At 43.8% G+C, this 6,364-nt stretch overlaps 1 protein-coding gene across 7 annotated transcripts in view; it reads left to right on the top strand.

The window, feature by feature from the left end:
• The window catches only part of LOC144970736 (alpha-1,3-mannosyl-glycoprotein 4-beta-N-acetylglucosaminyltransferase B-like), a 145,424-nt gene that overhangs the window by 40,901 nt on the left and 98,159 nt on the right, over nucleotides 1-6,364 (top strand). The window lies entirely within an intron of this gene.

Here is a 6,364-nt window from a genome sequence, read left to right on the forward strand (position 1 = left end):
TGAATAAACAAACGGTCGAATATATTAATGCATGGATAATAATATATTGAAGAAATGTAGGAATTGCCTTGTTTAGAAATAAATTTCAACTTGACAGGTGGATAAATGAGAGAGAGAGAGAGAGAGAGAGAGAGAGAGAGAGAGAGAGAGAGAGAGAGAGAGAGAGAGAGAGAGAGAGAGAGAGAGAGAGAGAGAGAGAGAGTGTGTTTGTGTTTCTATTTTTAGAAAAGTCGCCGCCTAATTGTTTGTTTTGTGATAATTATAGGTATTTAATTTGCGTTATACCAGTGTATAATAATCCATTTTATATACTAAAATAGAGCCTTCTATACCCGTTGTCCCTAATACATATCGCATAGAAAGAATTTTGGATGGCGTAAAGCGAGTTACATAACCTATTGAGGTTGGTGCCTTATTGGTGATGACAGCTGATAAATAGCCCGCAGCAATGGCCCGTGTGTGTGTGTGTGTGTGTGTGTGTGTGTGTGTGTGTGTGTGCGGGCGCGCGTGCGTGCGTGCGTGCGTATGAGTCTGGAGCTGAGAGGGATGTGTGAGTTTTGGTGGTTGTATGTATCTCATAGTGATATGGCGGGGCATAATATTATTAGACCAATGGATCAATTATTCTCGCCAGAGGGAGTAGAAGGAAGAAGGCAGAAATAATGAAAGATGATTGGAAAAAAAGAGAAGAAATATTATATTCTCATTGACCATTGCTCGAGGGGGAAAGGGGGGGGGGGGGTATGGGATCATGTGTTGTTCTTAAAGAGATAAGATAATCTTGCAGACTTGCCTACTTCTACGAAAAAATCGTAGAAATACGAGTTTTTGGGTCCTAATTGACAATTATCTTAAACTTAAGATCTTTAATTCAAAAGACTTCTTTAAACTGAAGTTTTGTTGCCAGAGCTAGTATAAAAAAAGGAGTTTAAAACATTAATTGAATGTATTTAAAAAGACAAATAGGTCATTTTGAATGGAAGTTTATAATGTCGACTATGTTATAATCCTTGAAAACTAGGAATTTTTCCAATTCCAAGTAGGCAGGTCTGATCTTGGCAGTGTGTGAACTTTCTGGTTTTGACGTTTTAACACCAATTCAGCGGGGTTGACACATACTATAATCTCCACGTGCGGCGTTGTGGTTTTGAGGTATGACACTCGCCTTTGGACCTATTGGTTCCTGGTTCGAGTCCTGCTCTTTGCTGCACACAATGTTGAGGCCTTAGAAATGACTCTTTACTCCCATATTCTCTCACCGCCCGGCAAGTTTAATAAACATGAGTATCCGGCCTATGACAGCATTGTTGGGAGAGGGGGTATGCTGTTGGCTTGGTGCCCCTTGTAAAGCGGATTTAAATGAATAGATGAATAGATAAGTAAATAAATAGATAAGTAATAAAATTCCCTTTATTCATTCCATAGGGGAAATTTGTCTCAAAGGTCTATCCCAATGGAAGACTAGAATAACCCGGTGCGGCACCGCAACAGAGCCAGGGCGAGGTGACTTGCTCAAGGCCACACAATGTAGCGGGTATTCGAACTTAATTTGGTACCTTTCGGGCATAAAGCAAAGACCTAATCGCTGAGCCACGCTGCTCCGTTTAGCACATTTAGTGGATGTTTCTCTGTACGGAAGTTCCAGCATTTTTTGATTTATGCAAACGAATGATAAAAGGAGTCGTGTAAAGACATTGAGCCGAAGTCGGTTTCTGTAGCATTAAATAGAAAATAACAATTACTTGCTACCATTCGGATACTACGCAAATTTATTGCATTGTCCTTTCCGACAGACACGATAGAATCAGCTATTGATATACAGGGTCGGGGTCAGAAAAAAAAGAAGAAAAAAGATATCTCAACTGCACAAGCCGGGGTCGATATTGACCACCTTGCTTGTTTGCGAAGCGAGTGCTCAAGCAACTGAGCCATCGGGACCGGAAGGAAGCAACGGTGGCAGGAGACCGTGGAAAGTCTCGACTTTACAACTCCAGCCGCCACGCTTGGCGCTTGATAAAGAAATTGGACCCAGATCGGAATTTCGCGAAGGCTGCACCGGAATGCGAGGCAGACACAATTGCAAGAATATTAAGAACCGTAGCAAGCGGGTCCCTAATCAGGCTTTTGAGCGCGGTGTCCGCAAGGCGTACCGTACGATTTTGGACTCGCTACCTGCGGAGGAGTCGGACTGGACGGCCCCGTTCAGTCCCGAGAAGTGGGTGCAGCCATTAGCGAAGTGAAGAACGGCAAAGCAGCTGGGATAGATGGTGTATATCCGATATGGTGACGCATCTGGGCCCAGGGCACGGGCCTGGCTAGCAGAGGCAATGTCTGACATCCTTGCAAACGGAAAGCTTCCACAAGTGTGGAAGCATGCGAAGATAGTTGCCATCCTGAAGCCAGGGAAGCCGGCGAAGGAGGCAGACAGTTACAGACCCATATCGCTGCTGAGCTGTCTTTACAAACTGTTGGAGCGTGTTCTATTAAACCGATGGAGGCCGGTCCTAGACGCTGCCCTGCCACCTGAGCAAGCAGGCTTCAGGGAAGGGAGGTGCACCACGGAGCAGGTCATTGCCCTTACAGAGCATATTGAGCACGGGTTCGAGAGAAAACAGCAAACAGGTGCTGTGTTTATAGACCTATCAGCGGCGTACGATACGGTCTGGTGCGATGGGTTAATGCTCAAACTTGCAAAAATCATAAGGTGCAAAAAGACCTTGAAGTTGTTCTCTTCGATCTTAGGGGAAAGGCAATTCCACGTCGCGCTGGGAGACGTCACGAGCAAAGTTAGGAAATTGAAGAATGGGGTCCCTCAGGGGTCGGTACTTGCGCCAATGTTGTTTAACGTTTACATTAGCGATATGCCGAACACTTCCTCCCTGAGGCTGGGATACGCAGACGACTGGGCACTCGTTACTCAGAGTAAAGTGTGGACCCGTCTCGAGAGCGTACTCAGCGAGGACGTCACCAGACTCAAATCCTACTTTGACAAGTGGTACCTGAAGATGAACACTTCAAAAACCGTGGCCACTGCATTTCACTTATGCAGTGGTTGGCACACCGTAAACTGAATGTCCTAGTCGGGGACCAGCCATCCCATATGAGCCGCGTCCAAAATACCTAGGGGTGACGCTGGATCGCAGCCTTACCTATCGGGTTCATCTCGAAGGGGTTGCCCGGAAGATAGAGAAGCGGAATAGTCTTCTGAGGAAGCTGGCGGGATCGACTTGGGGCGCTAGCCAAGCGCTCCTGAGAACATCCGCCCTGGCACTATGCTATTCCACAGCGGAGTATTGCGCTCCAGTGTGGGGTAGAAGCAGAAACGTTGAGAAGGTGGATGTAAAACTTCGCAAGTCGATGCACATAGTGTCGGGAACGCTAGCAACAACCCCTAGAGAATGGGGCCCGGTGATGGCAGCGATCCAGCCCCCCGATGTCCGGAGGGAGACCATTACGGGAAACTGGCTGAGTAAGATCAAAGAGAGAGGGAATGGGGATACCCCTCTCATGCGCATAATGAACGGTGCCCCGTTTCGAGCCGAAATAAGTCCCGGCAACCCTTGTACGCAGAATCCCTGACTACGGACAGAGCTGCACATACGAGATGGAAGTCGGTTTGGACGAATTCAATCCCTCGTGGGGGGCGGGGACCTACACTCCTCTAAGCTTGGTGAGAAGTTGCCAGGCTTTGATACCAGTAAGAGGAGACACTGGGTAGCTGCGAATCGGCTTCGGTCGAGGAGCTGCCTAACGGCCGGTGCGTTACATCAGTGGGGTCTAACTTCTGTCCTTTTGTCCACGCTGTGGGCAAGAACCCGAAACGGCAGAGCATCTAGCCGAAAGGTGTGTTGTGACGATGCTACCAGGCGGGTTCGCGACGGTGCACGAATGCGGACCGGACTTTGCTGATTGGGTCGATCGTCATAACATTAATAGTGTGAACCATAAGAAGCTGCTGCTGCCATCGGGACCACCATTTCAACCAAATAGGACTTTCTTACTAGTTAGTTACCTCAAGGTAAGTACCATGCATGTTGTTACACGGACCATGGCAGGGTTAATTATATAGTCGTGTGTTATTTGACGTACCATATAGGTGATTTAACCCCAGAAGAAAGGTTCGGCTTATTTTTACGCCAGAGCATAGAAAGTATCATAACATAATCTGTGACCCATCGTCTCAAAACGGTATTATGTCGGGATGAACAAGATGCTGAAAGGTCAATTTTAAGCTTAACTGTTAAATGTTATTTAGTGAGAACTAATCACCAAAACGGCTGTCTTAAACCGGTAACAAAAAGCTGAGTGACGCCAATTTCGTTCCTTCTATTTCACGTTAACGCATATCGTTGGGAGCAATACCCGAGTATTTTGTTAAGTTTAGCAATAGGCTTCAAAAGTCGTGACGTCATTTCCCTCGTAATGATGCATAGTAACTTAGTAACTGGTTCTAAACTATCGGAACAATGGCGGACGACTTATGAACTACTTCTACTCCGACGAGCATAAAAGTGTATCCAGAGGTTAAAAACGTCATAAATCTGATCATGTTTTGACTTTTATACATTCTGATCACATGACATGTGAAAAAGGTCTAGCGAGCATGAAGAATAAAAAAAGTACTGATTTTCTTTATTTAGAACCAAGCTGCTTGTTGCTGGGCGGACGTGACATCAGACTATTGAATCCTATTAGGTACTGCAATTGTTGACTGACTGAGTGGTGACCAAAGGGCGCGGTTATGTACTTTTCCACTTCTCGTTTATTGTTTAGGTGGGCAGAAATAATGAACACGTTACTCCGCTGCATTCCGCCAAGAAGCAGGCTGTGCTTTATGGTAATAATTATTACTGTCAATGAGGTCATTAGTTTTGTCTGTAATTTTGAAGGACTGAACATGCGTGGTTAGCTACCGTAAACATGCTAATTATACCCTTCGCGCTATTGCCGTGATGCATTTCATCACACACTACAAATTTATTTGGAAGCATGTCCATATTTTCGGCTTGACCACGTCCAGCAAGCATAACCTCTATCACCTTCATCATGAGGTCATAATGTGGTCAGTGACCGCCGGGTGTATGACGGGTGATAGATTTAAAAGGCTTGTCGTTGCGTTGCGTTGTGCCTTAAAGTAATTCACTCATTATATCACTCGACTCGGGTGTGAATGGGCACTAGATGCTTCTATTTTACTGCCTTACTGTGACCGTATTTTGTCCAAGAGAAGAGCATTACCTCGTACACGATTACGGATAGATTGAGATGTCCACTCAAATTGCCAACAAGCTGTGATGATGAGAGTTAAGACAAGTCAATGTATCTGCTTCTGGACCGATTAGTTGTCATGTTTTAAAAATAAACTATTAAATAATTGGGCATTATAGATCATTTCACGTCACTGGGATATGGACAGCGTGTTGTTCTTTGAAGTGTTATTCTCACTCTCTTTTAAAACACATCTTTTTTTAATAAATATGCCATGGATGTAGATGCTATTTAAATCTTATTTTTTTCTTCTTCTGATATTATTGCTGTCTAAAGAAACATGTGATATTATTCTCTTCGCTATCGGCGCAGATCTAAGTGAGGGCTAGGTCAATAAGGTACAAATGAAAATTCGTTTTATTATGTTCTTTATTATTATTTTTTCCTTGAAATCTAACTCTAATATGCATACATGCATTTTATCTTCCTTATCGGTGTAGATATGGATGGGAACTAGGTGCCGGTGTTGAGATAAAATCTAGTTGTTCTTAGTTTAACCTACGTCTTTTAAAAAAAAAACTTATTTAAAAAAAAATACATATCTAAATCTTACATCTTAGATATCCAGGTGTCAAAATGACCCTTCCGTGTCAACAACCTCCATGACGGTCCCAGTTTGGCTTTTAAATAGAGATGTTCAACAAGCGTCTTTTTGCGTGCAAAGCTAAATATCTTAATTCTCTTCCAAAGTCAAATGATTTTGGTGCTGGGTGGGATCTTTTGACCTCCCATGGTGGGCAGAAGCTCACTTGCGGTGTATTCTATCGAGTTGCTTTCAGTCTTTGTCTTGGATGGATTACTTGGTTTTCTTGGGCTTGCAGGAGTCTTGGCTGAGGGGAAACAGTCAATGTACAGTGTTTGCCCTCCTCCCTGTAAATAATTTCTCAATTATGTAGTGGTGTTATTTTTTGTTTGAACATATCTTATAAACATCTGGTGTGTTCCTTTAACTGGGATCCTGTGCTTGTGTATGGATGAGACTTTTTCTTGATCTCAAACTAAGTACATTGATGGTATGCTTTTAGATTCTACTACTGTTTCCTATTTATACTAATTCTCCTTCGTCTTACTTCTGCTTTAAATTTAAAATCTATAT

Source organism: Berghia stephanieae, chromosome 4 (genome assembly GCF_034508935.2).
Source record: "Berghia stephanieae isolate SIO BIC M18660-M18661 chromosome 4, UCSD_Bste_1.3, whole genome shotgun sequence".
NCBI classification, from domain to species: domain Eukaryota; kingdom Metazoa; phylum Mollusca; class Gastropoda; order Nudibranchia; family Aeolidiidae; genus Berghia; species Berghia stephanieae.